Source organism: Gobio gobio, assembly GCF_949357685.1.
Source record: "Gobio gobio genome assembly, chromosome: 17".
Lineage (NCBI taxonomy): Eukaryota > Metazoa > Chordata > Actinopteri > Cypriniformes > Gobionidae > Gobio > Gobio gobio.
In genome coordinates, this window is record NC_137110.1 from 15,732,492 (window position 1) to 15,752,295 (window position 19,804).

Here is a 19,804-nt window from a genome sequence, read left to right on the forward strand (position 1 = left end):
TAAAATAATGGAACGATTTTATAGGCGTAACATTTTCAAAGGTGCACTGTGTAAATTTTAGCGGCATCTAGCGATGAAGTTGCAAATTGCAACCGCCCACTGCTCACCCCTCGATCCTTTCGAAGCACATAGAGAAGCTACGGTGGCCGACACAGGACAAAGATGTCGTCTGAGATGTCATAGAGTAGCTAGCGCTCTGTAGAGCAGTTTGTCCGTTTAGGGCTACTGCAGAAACATGGCGGCGCAAAATGGTGACTTCAGTGTAAGGGGGCCCGCAGTGTATGTAGATAGAAATGACTCATTCTAAAGGCCTGTACACACCGGGACGAATATCGCGCGCACTTATCGCCAGCGTTTTTCGTGACGTTTTTCGGTGCGTCTTGAGTGTTCACACCCAAGCGATTTTCACTGGCGATGCACCGAGTGAACGTGCAAATTCAGTAGATAGTGCTCCCGGTACACAAGGTGGTGCTGCGTTACTTTACGCTTCTGACACTCGCTAGTCACACAAAAGAAGAAGAGAGACAGTATTTACGTGCTTGCCAAAACCATAGACATATTATTATGTCTATGGCCAAAACCATTCATACACGTTTTGCTAACTTGCAAGCAGCATTAACTGTTCATCTTCTTCTTAGTCTACTTACTATTTCTTCGTCGTATCAATGCGTGCTTGGCAAGACCGTTTTGTCCTTGAGCGCCACCAAGTCGTGTTTTACTGTCACTTCAGCAGCTCCAGGCACGTGAACAAAAGCGCCGATCTCATTGGTCGGCCAGTTTTTAACGCGCCGCTTCAAAATAAAAAAAATTATGTTTTGTATTACGTTTTTTTTAATGACGCTTTTACGCCTGGCGTTTTGCGCGTCAGTGTGCACACTCACATTGGCGCCCTTTGTTTAGTCACGAAGCATTAAACGTCGGCGATAAACGCGGGCGAAAATCGTCCCGGTGTGAACAGGCCTTAAGGTAATAAAAACATAATGGTTCATACAGTAAGGTCTTTATACACCACTGAAAACAGTTATGTATATTATATTGCATTTCTGTCAATAGATCCTCATAAATACTACACACTGCACCTTTAATATAGCCTAACTTTTTATAGGATCTCGTAATGTTTAGAGAAAATGTTCTTAGAACAGAATTCTCGCTACATTCTTTTGATGTTATTTGTAGTTGATTTTGTTGTTTTTGTTGTTTTTGTTGTTTTTGCAATGATGAGAGAAAATGTTCATAGGAACAACATCGTTCTTATGATGTTATCTTTTAATGACTCATTTAATCATTTACATTATGTGTTATGAGTTTCTGAATCATTTGCTCAACCGATTTGTTAATAAAACACATTCGCAAGAGAAATAAGTATTTGCGTATTTACAAATCTGCTGAGAGGCTTTAGGTTTTCAATAAGGGTCCAATCACAGAAATAGATGATAACTTAGCATCCACACCAACGAAGGATAGAGCTGTTTATTATAATAACGTGCTGTGTGTTGTTTGCTGCTTTAGATTTTTGGGTGGATTGTCAATGTTTTTATTGCGCATCAGCCAGAAAAAAATTTTCTGAAAGTGATTCCAACAATATCGTTCCTTTGTGTCTTTATCATTATAGTTGTTGACTTCCCTATTCTCAAAAAATTAGAATGATTATTAAAACTTTATTACTGTTATAATTATCATCCTTGGTGTGAGGTCAATAGAATATTCTCAGAATGTATTATATAGCCTACACTATATTGCCAAAAGTAGGACACCCCTCCAAATCATTGAATTCAGGTGTTCTAATTACTTCCATGGCCACGTGTATTAAATCAAGCACCTAGACATGCAGACTGCTCCTACAAACATTTGTGAAAGAACGGGTTGCTCTCAGGCAAGTATAGGTCTCTGCAGGATAGTAATAGGAGTTACTAGATAAGTGGGCGAGGCCATAAACAGAGGGGCGTTTTTCACTGCGTTACCTGATTTGCCCATGTCACAGAGTGGGTAGGGTTTAGGGGTGGGGTCGGGTGAAGGGGATCATTTTCATTGCATGATTTATAAACCCATCAGTTTGACAACACCCACAAATTTAAAAACAACCACTTTTGTTCCGTATAGACCCCATACTCCTCTCAGGAGCTCAGTGAATTCAAGCGTGGTACCGTGATAGGTTGCCACCTGTGCAATAAGTGCATTTGTGAAATTTCCTCACTACTAAATATTCTACCGTCAACTGTTAGTGGTATTATAACAAAGTGGAAGCAATTGGGAACAACAGCAACTCAGCCACGAAGTGGTAGGCCATGGAAAATCACAGAGCATGCTGAGGTACACAGTGCACAGAAGTCCCAACTTTCTGCAGTCAATAGCTACAAACCACCAAACTTTGTGTGGCCTTCAGATAAGCTCAAGAACAGTGCGTAGAGAGCTTTATGGAATGGGTTTCCATGGCCGAGCAGCTGCATCCAAGCCTTACATCAACAAGTGCAATACAAAGCGTGGGATGCAGTGGTGTAAAGCACGCCGTCACTGGACACTAGAGCAGTGAAGACGTGTTCTCCGGAGTGAAGAATCACGCTTCTATGTCTGGGTTTGGCGGTTGGCAGGAGAATGGTACTTGCCTGACTTCATTGTGCCAAGTGTAAAGTTTGGTGGAGGGGGGATTATGAGGTGGGATTGTTTTTCAGGGGTTGGTCTTGGCCCCTTAGTTCCAGTGAAAGGAACTCTTAATGCTTCAGCATACCAAGACATTTTGTGCATGTAAAGGCAGGCGTCCCAAAACTTTTGGCAATATAGTGTATGTAGCCGACAGGGTTGGGAAGGTTACTTTTAAAATGTATTTACAGATTACAAAATACATGCTTTAAAAAGTAATTTGAAATGTATTTCGTTAGATTACACAAGTTTTGTAACTTAATCTAAATACTTTAGAATACTTTGGAATACTAATAAGGTAATGTAACACATAGGGACCACCAAACATAGGACCTTGCTTTCCTCTGCACACAACATCCATTGTCCAAGCTATTTATTAAAGCAAAAACTGTAGACAATCTTAGAAAAAAGTAAAAAGTATTGATGCTCAAGAATGCAACACGATGCATTAAGATCTGAGGTGTGTACTTTTTTAATGAGATGAACAGGGTAAATTGTACTTATTTTGTCTTCAGGGAAACATGTTGCTTCTGAAGGGCAGTACTAAATTAAAAAATATGATCTTTAAACAAAATAAGAAACATTTACAAATCATCCTCTTCAAAAGTTTTCACCCCCAGCTCTTGATGCATTATGATTCATGGAAGCTTGTTTCCGCCACTAAATATACAATAAAAAAAGGTAATTGCGACTTTTTATCTCACAATTCTGCCTTTTTTGCATCTTACAATCCCATGTTTTTTTCAGAGATTTAAAGCACTATAGAGTTATAAAGTCAGAATTGCGTAGCCTGACAAGCCAGACCCACATCAAGATGTTGGGTCTGGGAACTCACCACTGGCAGGGCTCAATCTGAGAGGCGGGATAAACGGTTGTCTTTCAAATTCCCTCTGCACGCAATAGGATAGCACTACAACCAACCAGAGCAACGACGAAGGTGAAGTGTAGCTAGTTGATAGATTAAACTTTCGCCGTATCCGGTCGGCAAAACTCAGAACACATCTTCCTTTCTTAAGAATGACTTCAGTGCCGTTCTTTGTTCTTTTCTCAAAGAAAAGCTTAACTCCAAGTCTTCCAGAGTCGCTGTTCGCCAATTTCTTTGTTTACGAGTAGCACGCGGAACCGCTGCAACTCTGCTGTCATTATGTTAAGCCCGCCCACCGACTCTATACACGATGTGATTGGCCTGACCAGAGTTTGGTTTTTCCAGCTCAACGGAGTCAAGTCAGCGGAGAGTTGCTAGACGACCCTGGCTGCAAATTAGATTTGCTGCCGCTAGGGTGTGTCTAGATTTCTATGCTAAGAATTGCGTGTTATAAAGTCAGAATTGTGAGATAAAAAGTCACAATTACCTTTTAATTTTTTAAAGTCGCAATTCTGATAAAAATTATTTCCCCCCCACATAATTGGACATAACTCGCAATTGCAAGTTTATATCTCACAATTCTTAGAAAAGAAATCAGAAGTTAAGATTCAATGGTATGTACATTTTTGTGACAATTTTTATAACTTCAGTCATTTGTAAACATGTAAACATATATTTTGTGAAATAGCTTATTCAGAACAGTACTAAATAAAAGTAACATGCAATTTTTATGATCCTTATTTTGTTAAAAGTATTAAAAATGTGCATATTCTGCAAGGGGTATGAAACTTATGATCAGAAATGTAGCATAGGATATTTGCTTGCCGGTGACAGTTTACATTAATGTTTAAATTAAATAAATGACATTCAAATTCAAAGTAATCACTTTGGTAATCTAAAATACTTAATTTGATTACCACCCATTTAAAAGGGACTCAGATTTTGTATTTTAAATACGAAACTAAGTTACATGTATTTCGTTACTCCTCAACCCCTGGTAGCCTATATTTAATGAAATGGATAAAATTACATAAAGTTTGAAGAGTCTGCATGTTGGTTCAGGCTGAATTTATTGCAGAAGTTACTAATGTTTATTTAGAAGGGGAAAAAAACCTAACCAGAATGTTTAAGGATGAATAAAACATTCCCTTGCAAGCACTGTAATAAAAGCTGTAAATAACCCAGTTTGAATAAAGGAAGCACAAGCTGAATAGCTTCCTATTTACTGCTTTCCATAAGACTGTAGTCTGTTCCTGTATTGACAACCTATCACGTCACCAGACCCTGTTCACATCTCACTATAGCCTTTTACAGCTCCAAGAAGCGGCAGCAGCTGTGAAAGGCTTCATTACCATTTATTGATCTGAACTTTTGTTCTTCATCTACAGTGTAACGCTGATTTATCAATTTGCTCAGACATTTCTTAACAAAAAACCCCAAAGCACATAAGCCATCAGTGAATGCAAGATCCGTGTATCACAATAACATGATGGTACGACTGCAGTACTCCGAATATTTTAGAGTCAGCACAGTGGAGAAATTATTAGATATTTCTAATTATTAGATATTTCTAACTCTTATCCCAAGCTATTCATCACTGTAAAATGCATGAACTTCACCCGTTAGATAACACATCCATCCCACTGTGGGTTTTGCTTATCTCACAGACTTACAAGAAAAGCACTTTTTTTTCCTCCCCTGAAAGAGACAAGAGGCATCCTGTAAATTCAGAGGAAGCTCTTGTATAGGCTTGAATAATGAAAAAGGTTACTGTTTATGATGATGCAGCTGTGGAGAGTGAGGATCTCATGAATATAGACAGCTGTTTAGCCTGGAGTCAACATGGTTTGAGATCCCACCCCACTCATACAAATCTGCCGAAGCATTATGAGATGAAAAGACTGAACTAATCCAAAGAGTGCAGTTGTTGTGCTGCATTTTATGGAAGACAAGAGGAGAAAACAATTTATATTTTTAACACACAGACTCTGCATATGTTCATAAAATGTTTTGGCCTCAATTAAAAAGAAAATTATGATTTATGTTTAGTGTAGTGTAGTCTGCAAAATACTGTAAACCGTAAAATCACAGGAAAACCGTAATATTGTGAGATATTATTCAAATTTGAAAGAACTGTTTGCTATTTTAACATATTTTATAATATAATTTATTCCTGTGATGGCAAAGCTGAATTTTCAGCATCTTAAAGGGATAGTTCACCCAAAAATGAAAATTCTGTCATCATTTACTCACCCTCAAATTGTTCCAAACCTGTATGAGTTTCTTTGTTCTGCTGAACACAAAAGAAGATATTTTGAAGAATGTTTGTAACCAAGCAGATCAAAGCAACCATTGACTACCATAATAGGGAAAAAAATACTATGGTAGTCAATGGTTGCTTGGATCTGCTTGGTTATGAACATTTTTCTAAATATCTTCTTTTGTGTTCAGCAGAACAAAGAAACTCATACAGGTTTGGAACAACTTGAGGGTGAGTAAACGATTACAGAATTTTCATTTTTGGGTGAAAATGTAAATTACCCCATGATTTATTCACCCTCAAGCCATCTTAAAGGAATAGTTCACCATGAAATGAAAATAAAGCCATCTTTTACATACCCTGCTGTTGTTCTAATGCCCTATGTCCTTCTATCTTTTTCTGACCTAAAAAGAAGAAATTTAAAAAATAGTCCTGCACACGCTCCTTTCTATAATTGCAGTGGATAGCGACAAGGCTAAAACATTACAAAATGATACAAAAGTATCACGTAATGATACAGTGAGATACGCGCGATATATGGAAAGTGTTCAGGAGGCAAACTATAAGGTTTTGCGAGAAAGAAACCGTGTTATTCAGCCAAAGCAGGCGCCGGCGCTCATGCTTACTATAACTCGCACTGTTGTCATGGTACCCAGGATTAGCACACACATGCACACACACACCATTTTGAGAAATCAGGCTCAATAGAAACAAACGCGACTCTCGTCTTGTCTATAAGGTATATGAGAAGAAATAATGCAACAATACTAATAATAAAACCTCCTGAAGTGAATATTGTGTACAGTTGTCGTGACAACATTGCGTGAGGGGCTGCTGAGTCAGTGCTGACGGCTCGCACACACTCTCACAGGAGCGCGCTCAGAGTAACGGCCGAGCTCAGTATTTTGACTGAATAATACGGTTTATTTCTCGTAAAACCTTATAGTGTGCCTCCTGAACACTTTCCATATATGGCGTGTGTCTCGCTGTATCATTACGTGATACTTTTGTATATTTTTTGTAATGTTTAAGCCTGGTCGCTATCCACTGCCTTTATAGGAAGGAGCGCGTACAGGACTATTTTTTTAATTTATGCTTTTGAGGTCCGAAAAAGATAGAAGGACACAGGGCATTAGAACAACAGCAGGGTGAGTAAAAGATGGCTTTATATTAATTTCAGGGCGAACCATCTCTTTAAGTGTATATGGCATTCTTATTTCAGACTAATACAATTGGAGTTATATTAAAAAATGTCCTGGCTCTTCCAAGCTTTATGGGAGTGAATGGCAGCACAACATTTGAAGACCAAAAAAGTGCATCCATCCATTATAAAAGGAATCCAATTATAAAATCATCTTCCGCCGGACCACTTCCATATTCAACTTACAAAGAAAGCGTAACACCTCTTGCTTATGTGTGCGACGTCATCGTCTCGCCAGTTACGCTTTTTTTGTATGTTGAATACGGAAGACGGTCCACCGTAAGCCAGACATTTGACTTTATAACGTGTTAAATATGGATATTTTTCATACAAAATTCCATTGATTCGCTTCAGAAGGCCGTTATCCCCCCGGAGCCATGTGGGTTACTTTTATAATGGCTGGATACACTTTTTTGGGCTTCAAATGTTTTGCTGCCATTATAAAGCTTGGAAAAGCCAGGACATTTTTTTTTTTTTTTAACTCTGATATTCGTCTGAAAGAAGAATATCATATACACCTAGAATGGCTTGAGGGTGAGAAAATCATTTAAAGAAAATTACTATCCCTTTAACTCCAGTCTTCAGTGTCACATGATCCTTCAGAAATCATTCTAATATGCTGCTTTGGCGCTCAAGAAACATTAATTCTTATTACCAATGTTGAAATCCATTTTTGTCGCGTACTATTTTTGTAGAAACTGTGTACCGTACCGTTCAAAAATTTGGGATAAGTACAATTTTTCTTTTTAATTTAATATACTTTTTTTCAGCAATTGATCAAATTTGGAAATAAATTGTGCTCTTTTTAGCTTTCTATTCATCAAAGAATCCTTAAAAATGTGTTCAACAAAACAAAGGTGTTTTCAACATAGATATGAATAAGATTTGTCTCTTGAGCAGCAAATCATCATGTTAGAATGATGTCTGAAGGATCATGTGACACTGAAGACTGGAGCAATGATGCTGAAAATTCTGGAATAAATTACATTATACAAAATGTTAAAATAGCAAACGGTTATTTTATAAGTTAGCATAAGAGACTTTTGCCAAAAACATTAAAAAATCTTAAAGTTTCCAAACGTATAAACTATTTCTGAAGTTAGTGACTTCGAGTGGACTTTGCTAGGTGGAACTGAGGAGGCTGTTTTTTCTCCACAAGCCCTCGGCCAGGTTGGCCACGTCAAGCGAAAGCCCATGGGAGAAAGATGAAGCCCAGAACACTCACTTTTTGTGAGATTAAAAAGTGCCAAAGCCTTGGGACACTCACTGCAGAACATAAACAAGCTATACCAGTGAAAGAGATGTCATTATTTGACATACAAATAGTCCATTTCACATGCTGGGTTCATTTCAGCCGAGAGTTCACAGATGTCCACAGGGACTGCTGTGGAATATACACACACACACACGCACACACGCACACACGCACACACGCACACACGCACACACGCACACACGCACACACACACACACACACACACACACACACACACACACACACACACACACACACACACACACACACACACACACACACACACACACACACACACACACACACACACACACACACACACACAGAGCTGAGATGCAGTCAAGGTCTCTGGTGATGTTGTGTTCACTCTTTAGACTGATGGTATAGGATTTAGGGCATGAGGTGATGAAGCACTGTTGAATGCATTGATTTGTGGGGTTGGAAATGCAAGATCACAATAATTTGACAGATTTATTTTAAACCAGATTTATAATGCGTTCACCATACTGTATATTTGAACATGTTATTTAAAACTGATCTCATCAGAATGTTTGTCTTCACACTGAAGAAAATAAATTAATTAATGCACCACTGTCCTTTATCCATTCATTTAACTGTCATTCATGCAGCCTTTTCAAATACCAGAGGTCTAAAAAATGAATGACTCTGCTATGCATTGAAGAATTAGATTTTTAAATGTGAGAATGTAGGGGGACATTCTGTTACTGTGGAGGGAAAAAAAAGGTCATCATACAATGAATGGCTACGTACCTTGAATGATTTCATTTCCAGGAGAAAGAGACATTATATAGCTCCCACAAACCAATAAACAAACAGTAAGTGAATTGTCAATGTCTGAGGGGTCCTTTCCTTTCCCTGTCCATGTGTGCAAACAGCATCAATCTTCCAAGCTGTACCCTTGAGCCACACAAAGACTGAGAACAAACTGGATTTGCAGCAAGTGTGATAACCGAACAAATGGAAGCAAACATTGCGGTCACATTTGAGGTGATTTCTCTATCAATTTGCCAAAAGATAAGATCTCTTCTTTGTGAAATGGAACAGTATAGGCACATTACTATATTTAAGTAATAACCGGTTTGACAGATTTTTATGGAAATATGGATTTTGTTTTCAGATGAAAAAACGCATTCAGGCTATAGAATGTTTGCTATCAAATGAAAGATGAAATTGTCTATAACAAGCTTACGCCAGATGTGCCCTCTTAGGAGGTAAGTTGAATCTTTAGGGAATATGTGAAAATTTAACATTTTAAATAATAATAAACAATTTATTAATGCCCAATCTGATTTTGCATATTATTACCATTTTCATTATTCATTCAGGAAAAAGCTCAATAATCAGAAAATGCAGTAAGTAGTAATTTAGGCCTAATTCCTTTTATCTTTTTCTGTCTTTCTTTTTTATTACAAAATATCTTAATGGAACATGATCATTTTCGATAATCAATCATTTTGACCCATGTATTGTTGGCTGTTGCCACAAATATACCTGTGCGACTTCACGGGTCATATTATATAATTTAATATAATATAATATAATTAATATAATATAATATAATATAATAAATATAATAAATATAATATAATATAATATAATATAATTAATATAATATAATTAATATAATATAATTAATATAATATAATATAATATAATATAATATAATATAATATAATATAATATAATATAATATAATATAATATAATATAATATAATATAATTAATATAATATAATATAATATAATATAATATAATATAATATAATATAATATAATATAATATAATATAATATAATTAATATAATATAATATAATATAATATAATATAATATAATTAATATAATATAAAAGAGAATACAATTAAAGAGAATTTATATGGATATATTAATTATTTTATATGACTATTAATAGCTTTATTAAGATGAATATTAATAATATTTTTGTGTGATATTGTAAAGGAAAAAATATGCATATTTAATTTTATTTTATTTAACCTTTATTTAACCAGAAAAGATTCTCTGAGATTATGAATCTCTTTCACAGGAGTGTCCTGGCCAAAATGGGCAGCAATACATCAGTTTCATCACAAAATATTACAACACAAACAGACTAAAAACACTAAAAACAGTTATATATCGTAGAATCAGTGTCCATTTGTCGAATAACTGATATTATCCAAAGACAGCAAGTTTTGTAATTTCAATTTCGATTGCAGAAGATTCCAGTCAGTAGGAGCTGCATACATAAAAGCCTTTTTGCCTAAAGCAGATCGAACAAAAGGTACAGAGAGAATAAAGCAATTTTGTGAGCGAAGAAAATATTTTTCTCAACAATTTTCTGTTTTATGAGACAGCAAAGATAAGATGGCAACATCCCCAAAATAGACAACACTCTATATCAGTTAAATGGGAATATAAAATCAAACCAATCATACAGGCTATTGGTTTGGCGTCTAATCTGGCCAGATGTGTAGGACAAGCTTGGGTGAGAGGGAGAGAAGACAACGTGTTAGAAAATTCTGACTGAAAAACAGCCCACTCCCACTGACCATTCTAGAAAGTCCCCTCGGGACTCAATCTTCCCCTCCCATGTTTAAAATGCATAAGGAATATGTTTCCGTTGACCTTTGGAAGAGCAAGGAGGTCCAGTTATATTTGTCATATAACTGTCCCCTCATCGCCTCGCTCCCTGTGACCTTTTCAACAGGCCTGTTTAACAGGGTGATAAACTGCAGCTTTAGGAGCAATGTGAAATCATTTCGAAATGATAAAGAGCAGATAGAAAGGGTTCTGGAGGATGTTTCTGTATTTTCTTCACAGTGTGGCAACTGAATTCTGATATATTGCCTCGCTTGTACATAAAAAGATGTCAATGCTAAAAAAGAGAGACAAACCTATAAACTTATTTCTACTCAGCTGTTCTTAATGGCATTGTATAATTTACAGTGCATCTGGAAAGTATTCACAGCGCTTCACTTTTTTGTCCACATTTTGTTGTTACAGCCTTATTCCAAAAGGGATTAAATTAGTTATTTTCCTAAAAATTCTACAAACAATACCCTATAATGACAGCGTGAAAGAATTTAGTTTGAAATCATTGCAAATGTATTAACCTCTAAGCTCTGGGACCATTTTGGGGGATATCCGCCTGGATTTGCCCTACCCAAATTGAAAAGCTTCCCATACCCACATACAGTGGTCTAAATGCACAATGGTGGTGTCATTTTACAGGAAACCCTTTGAAGTTACATAAACCACTGCTAAAAGTGATAAAACATGTAAGTATTTGTTATCTGAGCTGCAAAAAAGGCGCTTTTTGGTTTCTTTGGTTATAAATTCATTTTTGAAAAGTGTATAACTCAGGCCCTGTAGACACCTTTGGCTAGTCTAGCAACTCTCGGTAGACCTGAGAGCTGGAAAAAACAAACTCTGGTCAGGCCAATCACAGCGTGTGTAGAGTCGGTGGGCGGGCTTAACATAATGATGGCACGTCATGGAGTTGTGGAGATTCTGCGTGCTACTCGTAAACATAGAAGCTGAGGAACAGCGGTCTTTTGAATCGGCTTTGGCCACGACTCTGGAAGACTTGAGTTAAGCATTTCTTTGAGAAAAGAACAAAGAACGGCACTGAAGTCATTCTTAAGAAAAGAAGATGTTTGAAGTTTTGCCTACCGGATACGGCGAAAGTTTATCAACTAACGTTAGCTCGGCTTCACCTTCTTCTTTGGTTGGTTGTGGCGCTCATTGCTATCCAGTTGTGTGCAGAGGGAATTTGAAAGACAACCGTTTATCCCGCCCCTCGGATTGAGCCCTGTCAATGGTGAGTTTCCAGACCCAACATCTTGATGTGGGTCTGGCTTGTCAGGCTAACCTTTGGCTGTTTCCAGGGACGTCACTAGGATTGGAAGACAGGGGGGGCTTAGCCCCCAGGGTATTTGTTACTTGCGTTTGCAAAATCTTTGCACTCACATCTAGAGCTACACTTAGGCCTATGAGTTACTAAGCAATTACTTAAATGCTATCTGTCTGCTCTGTATGATAAAGTAATAGCATACTATTCCTCTCTATATAAGATAAGTTGTCCACATAATGCTATTTTATTACACAGAACCGCATGTATTCAACCCATTTTTGAGCTAAAATACAAATATACAGCTAAACCTAAATTGAGCTAAACCTATAGGCTACAAATACCTCAGCTGTACAATTTTCACACCCTATACTAAATTTACCCTATACAATAGCCTAATGACATAACAATATTTAATATTTTAATCACAGCTTCTATAGTGTTTTGACATCGACAACCCAAGTGCATTTTACCTCAAACTTGCGACTAGTTAACTTTCTAAAGTAGCAATCGCTTCTCGGGTCGACATTAACACACTGACACAATTATTTTCTGAATTAAAAATATTTTTATACCACTTTTTAATGTGTGATTGTGTAAAGGTGTTCACGAGATACCAACCTTTCGTGAACTTTCAACGTCGAACACTCGTTTTCATGAAGACGGCGGTGTGTGTGGGTGTGTGCGTGCGCGTGTATGTGTGTGTGTGGCGCGCGTGTATGTGAGAGAGAGAGAGAGCGTGAGGGAACGGAAATGCATCTGAACGTTATTTGCTTTATGAAAGACAGTGATAAAGACGAAAACTAAGTACATTTAATTTATAATTTTATTTTAGTTTTGCCAAACACACATTAGCTACAGATTTAGTTATCGCTTTTTTTTGTAATGCCTCGTTTTTATTTTTATTTCAGTTAAGGACAACCCACCTAGTTTTCGTTCATTTTCGTTAATGGTTATAACCTTGGTAACGACGAGACGAGATGAATCCTCCAGTTACTTGCAGTAGCGCTCCGGTCTGCAACTCTCTGAAGGCTGCCACAGTTCACACCAATGCAACGAGACGCGGTGCATCATCTTGATAGCACGACTCTTTGTTAGGCTACTTCTGTCCAACTTCCGACTTTTCGTATGATATATATCATTTGTTGTGTCTAAATATGAATGAGCTGAGGATACGGTTATTGATAAATCAAATTTTTATTGTTGTTTATTAGCATTTAGGGGGGCTTAGGAGCATTTTGGGGTAGCTTCAGCCCCCCTAAAATAGGCCTAACGACGTCCCTGGCTGTTTCCACTATAGATTCCAGAAAATACTGGAAAAAATAATTTTGTCTGTATCATGTTGAATGCAAAATTTATTCAAAAGGATCTGAATGGAGGAGTATTACCTTTTTTTATGTAATTTCCGTTGATCGGTCGTGATTTGGAAAGGCACACACCTGCCGACAATTAACAGTGCAGGTCAGAGCACAAACCAAGCCATGAAGTCCATGATGAAGTCTGTAGACAGGATTGTATCGATGCACAGAACTGGGGAAGGGCACATAAAAAAAATCTGCAGCATTGAAGGTCCCAATGAGCGCAGTGGCCTCCATCATCCGTAAATGAAAGAAGTTTGGAATCACCAGGACCCAGAGTTGGCCGCCTGGCAACCTGAGCGATCGGGGGAGAAAGGCCTTAGTCAGGGAGGTGACTAAAAACCTGATGGTCATTCTGACAGAGCTCCAGTGTTTCTCTGTGGAAAGAGGAGAACCTTCCAGAAGAACAACCATCTCTGCAGTACTCCACCAATCAGGCCTGTATAGTAGAGTGGCCAGAAGCTACACCTCAGTAAAAGGCACATGACAGCCCACCTGGAGTTTGCCAAAAGGCACCTGAAGGACTCTCAGACCATGAGAGACTAAATTCTCTGGTCTGATGAAACAAAGATTTAACTCTTTGGCCTGAATGGCAAGCAAGATGTCTGGAGGAACCGCTCATCACCTGGACAATACCATCCCTAGTGAAGTATGGTGGAGGCAGCATCATGCTGTGGGGATGTTTTTCAGTGGCAGGAACTGCGAGACTATGCAGGTTTCGAGGGAAAGATGAATGCAGCAATGTACAGAGACATCCTTGATGAAAACCTGCTCCAGAGTGCTCTGGACCTCATACTGGGGTGAAGGTTCATCTTTCAACAGGACAACGACCCTAAGCACACAGCCAAAATAACAAAGGAGTGGTTACGGGACAACTCTGTGAATGTACTTGAGTGGCCCAGATCGAACATCTCTGGAGAGATCTGAAAATGGCAGTGCACTGACGCTCCCCATCCAACCTGATGGAGCTTGAGAGGTCCTACAAAGAAGAATGGGAGAAACTGCCCAAAAATAGGTGTGCCAAGCTTGTAGCATCATAATCAAAAAGACTTGAGGCTGTAATTGGTGCCAGAGGTGCTTCAACAAAGTATTTAGCAAAGGCTGTGAATACTTATATACATGCACTCTAAAAAAAAAAGGTTCAATATGGCACCAAATATGGTTCTTGGCTCGTAATCATAGGGGAACCTTTTTTAGTGCTTTATAGCACCAATTTTGGTGCTTCAGTGGTTCTTCAGTGGTTCTTCAGAGGTTCTTCACCGGTTCTTTGACTAAGGTGCTATATAGCACCTCTGAAGAACCGCTGAAGAACCACTGAAGCACCAAAATTGGTGCTATATAGCACTAAAAAAGGTTCCCCTATGATTACGAGCCAAGAACCATTTTTGGTGCCATATTGAACCTTTTTTTTTTAGAGTGTGTGATGTACATTTTTTCGTTTTTTATTTTTAATAAATAATTGTCGTTGTCATTATAGGAGAATTGTTTGAAGAATTTTGAGGAAAATAATTAATTTAATCAATTTTGGAATAAGGCTGTAACATAACAAAAAGAAAATGTGGAAAAAGTGAAGTGTTGTAAATATTTTCCAGATGCACTGTAGATAATTTACACACTTACAGCTTTGTTCATTCATTTTCACACACAAAAAACAAACAAACAAAAACACAAGCAAAATTAAAATGTCAGAATAAGGCATTTTATGTATTGGCATTCAGCAAGCATGCATCAACAACAAATCCTTCTTGTCTTTTTTTGTGAGAGCAAAGACATTACTTCAGGTTTACTGTGTTAAAGCAGACAGTGCTTTTGCTATAATTTAAATGGATTTTGTCTTCCTGAGAAAATCCATAAATAAGTATTCCTGATTAGGTTGTAATTGCTTCTTCTAAAATGACCAGTAGAAAGCATTCTCTTAAGTGATTGCAGTGAAAAGACATTTTATCCGTCTCAGAAAAGATGTACTTGAAGACATCATCATAATTCATTTGGTGGGATACTAAAAGGTGCTTTATAGTGTTCTCAGCGTGGCTTAATTGACATTTGATGCCTGAACATGACAAATTATGCATGAACACTTCAAGCAACATCTGTCCTCTCTTCCCCTGCTTTAACCTCAAAACAGAAGCACTTCAAGTCGACATGAAACGGAAGCTGCGATTGCCTTTTCTTCTCTATTATGACATACAGGGGTTGGACAATGAAACTGAAACACTGGCCAATGTAGTGTTGGAGGTTTCATGCCTATATATGCGCAGCCTAGTGGCCAGTCTTCACTGACTTTAAATTCCATCAGTAAGAGCAGAGTGTGAAGGTTGAATTAGCAGAGCAATAGCACAGCTGTACATAAAATATTGTATCCACACAACATAATGGGAGACATATCAGAGTTCAAAAGAGGACAACTTGTTGGTGTGCGCCATGCTGGTTTATCTGTGACGAGGACAGCAAGTCTATACAGAGTGTAAGACCCGCCCAATCGTCCCAATGAAGGCTTACGATTAGTTGGTGAAGGTCTCTTGTGTGTTCAGTCTTTTCAGCGGGGCAAAGTAATTTAATTCCAATTTAGTTTTATCTGACTCCATTTTATCATGACCTCGAATTTAGGTTGGAATGCCGATTGGTTATTAGGTCATTTGTATAACAATTCAACTACACATTTGATTATTCTATTTAACTCTTTAGTCTTATTGAAATTATTCATTCGGTTCTCAGAGTCGCACATGGTCCTCGCATCACCCGTTTATTATGCTGTCCCACGGTCACAAACCTGCCAGTCTTGGTCACTAGACAGAGGTAAATGACTATGCTGTATTAGAGTGCCACTCTCAAGCTTGCTTTCTCTAAAAGTATTTTATTTAGTCCCCATAGATCTGTGTACACTTGAATTAAAATAACATTATCTCTAACCAGAGGTCATGACCACTACTAAAGATATAAGTTGACCAACATTACTCTTCTGATAGCTTTGGTTTGGTCATGCCATGGTTTCCCACGCACTTAGAGTAACATTACCTTAAACAGGGAAGGCTCACCCTATTTAGGTAAACGGAAATTCCCTTTTTAGCCTTCACAGTCTAAGTACACTTGAACAAATGCCAAGAGTTAGCTGAGATTTTAGTCCGTTACTAACCTGACACAGATTTGCGGTAACAAAGGATACATCGTAATGCACTAAAATCTATCATTTCAAAGTCTGAATAAATCAATGTAACAATTTATTATTTGTCAAGTAAATGTATCATGCCAATTACATAATCAATTCAAAGATAATCGATACATACATCAAATGTAAAGAGTAAGAAATGTAAACCGGACTTCAAGGAAATAGGATACATAATACATAGCATTACGGGCTAATCTGGTTACAGAATCGCGCCCTGAAGTTTCTGCAACAGCACCTTAAATACCAACCAGACCAAAGATAGAAAACTCTTTCAAATGTAAACATGAGTTGACAATGGGAATCAGCATTAATCAAGTTCTGTAGACCTATATTGACGACAGGAGGTAGAGACCAATTGGTCACACCTTGTTACCTTTTGTTTTACTTCTGTGAGAAGGAGACCTTTGTATCAGTCGCACTGAGACATTTCAAATGATATCAAACATGTATAATACTGTATGGTACTTCTTCACATTAAACCATATAGATTTTGGGTGAATTTCAGGTGGTGACGCAACATGGGAGAGAGTAGAAGTGGGGGGGGGGGGGGGGGGGGTCAATAGATATTAGGATGATACTGAGGTGAGACTTGCGTCTTCGAATGGGGATAATTTCGTGAGAGAAAGTTCAAATGTTGTTTTCTCAGAGAGTCACAATCTCCTAGTTCTTAAAGGGTTAGTTCACCCAAAAATGAAAATTATGTCATTAATTACTTACCCTCATGTCGTTCGACACCTGTAAGACCTCCGTTCATCTTCGGAACACAAATGGAGATATTTCAGTTGAAATCCGATGGCTCAGAAAGGCCTCCATTGGCACAATGCACGTTTCACTCTCAAGACCCATAAAAGGTACTAAAGACGTCATTACAAAGTCTATCTCACTACAGTACAGTGGTTCTACAATAACTTTATGAAGCGACAAGAATAGTTTTTGTACGCAAAAAAAAACCTAAATAACGACTTATATAGTGATGACCGATTTTAAAACAATGCATCATGAAGCTTCGAAGCGTTATGAATCAGCGGTTTGGAATCGCCAAAGTCATGTGATTTCAGCAGTTTGTTACGCGATCCGAATCATGACTCGACTCGCTGATTCATAACGCTTCGAAGCTTCATGATGCAGTGTTTTGAAATCAGTCATCACCATATAAGTCGTTATTTAGCTTTTTTGGCGCACAAAAACTATTCTCGTCGCTTCATAAAGTTATTGTAGAACCACTGTAGTGAGATCTTTAGTACCTTTTATGGGTCTTGAGAGTGAAACGTGCATTGTGCCAATGGAGGCCTTTCTGAGCCATCGGATTTCAACTAAAATATCTTCATTTGTGTTCCAAAGATGAACGGAGGTCTTACGGGTGTCGAACGACATGAGGGTAAGTAATTAATGACAGAATTTTCATTTTTGGGTGAACAAACCCTTTAAGGTTTCTCCAGTCTTACAAGAGCTATGGTATCCACGGCAATGTCAGCATACCATCTCCACACCGTAGGACGAACCTCATCCGGCAGGAGTAACTGTCGACTCAAGAGGAGAGAGAGTTCTCACTGCAGAACACAAGATCCAGGGGGTGAGGTTGGATCCAGATCCAATTCCTCCCACATTACATATAAGAAGAGTGTCGCCTCAGCCTGTGGTGGACGTAAGAAGCCAGGCCAATGCAGCCCTGCAGCCGATTCTTAAGATTTTATTGGACATGTCAATCACAGTACTGATTGCCCAAACACTGATCCCTAAACCTACCCGTCTCCAGCCCCTGGATCTGAATCCAACCTCTCTCCCTGGATCTCGTGTACTGCAGTGAGGAGCTACAAGAGGAAGCTGTCTGAAAGGGACGACCAGGTACTAACCCGGATTGTATCCAAAAAACATAAAACCACAGCTGCCCAATTTAATGTAAACCTGGACTTTCCAGTTTCCCCAAAAATGTTTGTTGGGAGCTCCACAGAGTTAATATTCATGGTTAAGCTGCTATAGCCAAACCTTTGGTTACTCATGCCAATGCCAAATGTCGGTTTCATTGTGGACAATGTGAAACATGTATTGTTCACTAATGAGTCCACCTTCACTGTCTTTCCCACATCCGTGAGAGTTACAGTATGGAGAAGCCCCAAAGAGGCTTAACACCCGGACTGTTGTGTGCCCAGAGGGAAGCACAGGGGTGGATCAGTGATGTTTGGACTGCAATATCATGGCATTCCCTACTGTGCTTGATGGACGTGTCACTTCCAAGGACAACCGAACCAATCAAGACCATGTGCACCTAATGGTTCAAACATTGTACCCTGAAGGGGGTGTCATGTATCAGCATAATAATACACCACACAGCAAGACTTGAGACAGATGGTTTGATAAACACGAACGTGAAGTTGAACAACCTGCACGCTCACCAGACAGACCTAAATATTTTTTAGGCATATTTGGGTATCTTGGAGGAGCAAGTCGCAAAGCGTTTTCCTCCACCAGCATGATATAGTGATCTGGCCACTGTTCTGGAAGAGGAATGGCTCAAAATCCCTCTGGCCACTGTTGAGGACTTGTATCTGTCATTCCCAAGATGGATTGATGCTGTATTGGCTGCAAAAGGAGGCCCTACACCATACTAATACATTATTTAGTTTCAGTTTCTGTATATCCTGTATATCCGAGATAAGCAGCTTAAACAAGTAAAAAAAAAATTGGGTGGGACTTAATTTTGTCCATTGAGAATTGATCAAATGGTTGGATGGTTTGCTGTTGCTGTGATTTCATGTGAGTGACAGGTTGTCCCAACCTCACGTTATAAATAATTTAAAGTAAATACCGCAATATTCCATAAAAAAAACAATTGTTCATTTTGGTTTCATGATGACACTATGAATACACTTCGAAGGTTAAAATGTAACAGATTGAAGAGTTCTAATCATTAGAGTAATAAGTTAATTCATCGCTTTTGTTCAAGCTAAAGCAGCGAGAGCTCTTTAACAGCAGCAGTGCTCAGTGTGCACATGATAGTTCATCGCTCAGTGCTTTCCTTCTCATCAGCTTTAGAATCTGGTTAAATGGCACTGACGAAGAAACGCTCATCAATCAATCAGCCAGCCCCTGAGCCTTTCTGTCTTAATTCATTTTAATCTTGGACGGAAGCCATCAAAGTCACTCTCTCAAAGGCCTAATGGGCAAACAACTTTGCTAAGATCAGCACAAGACC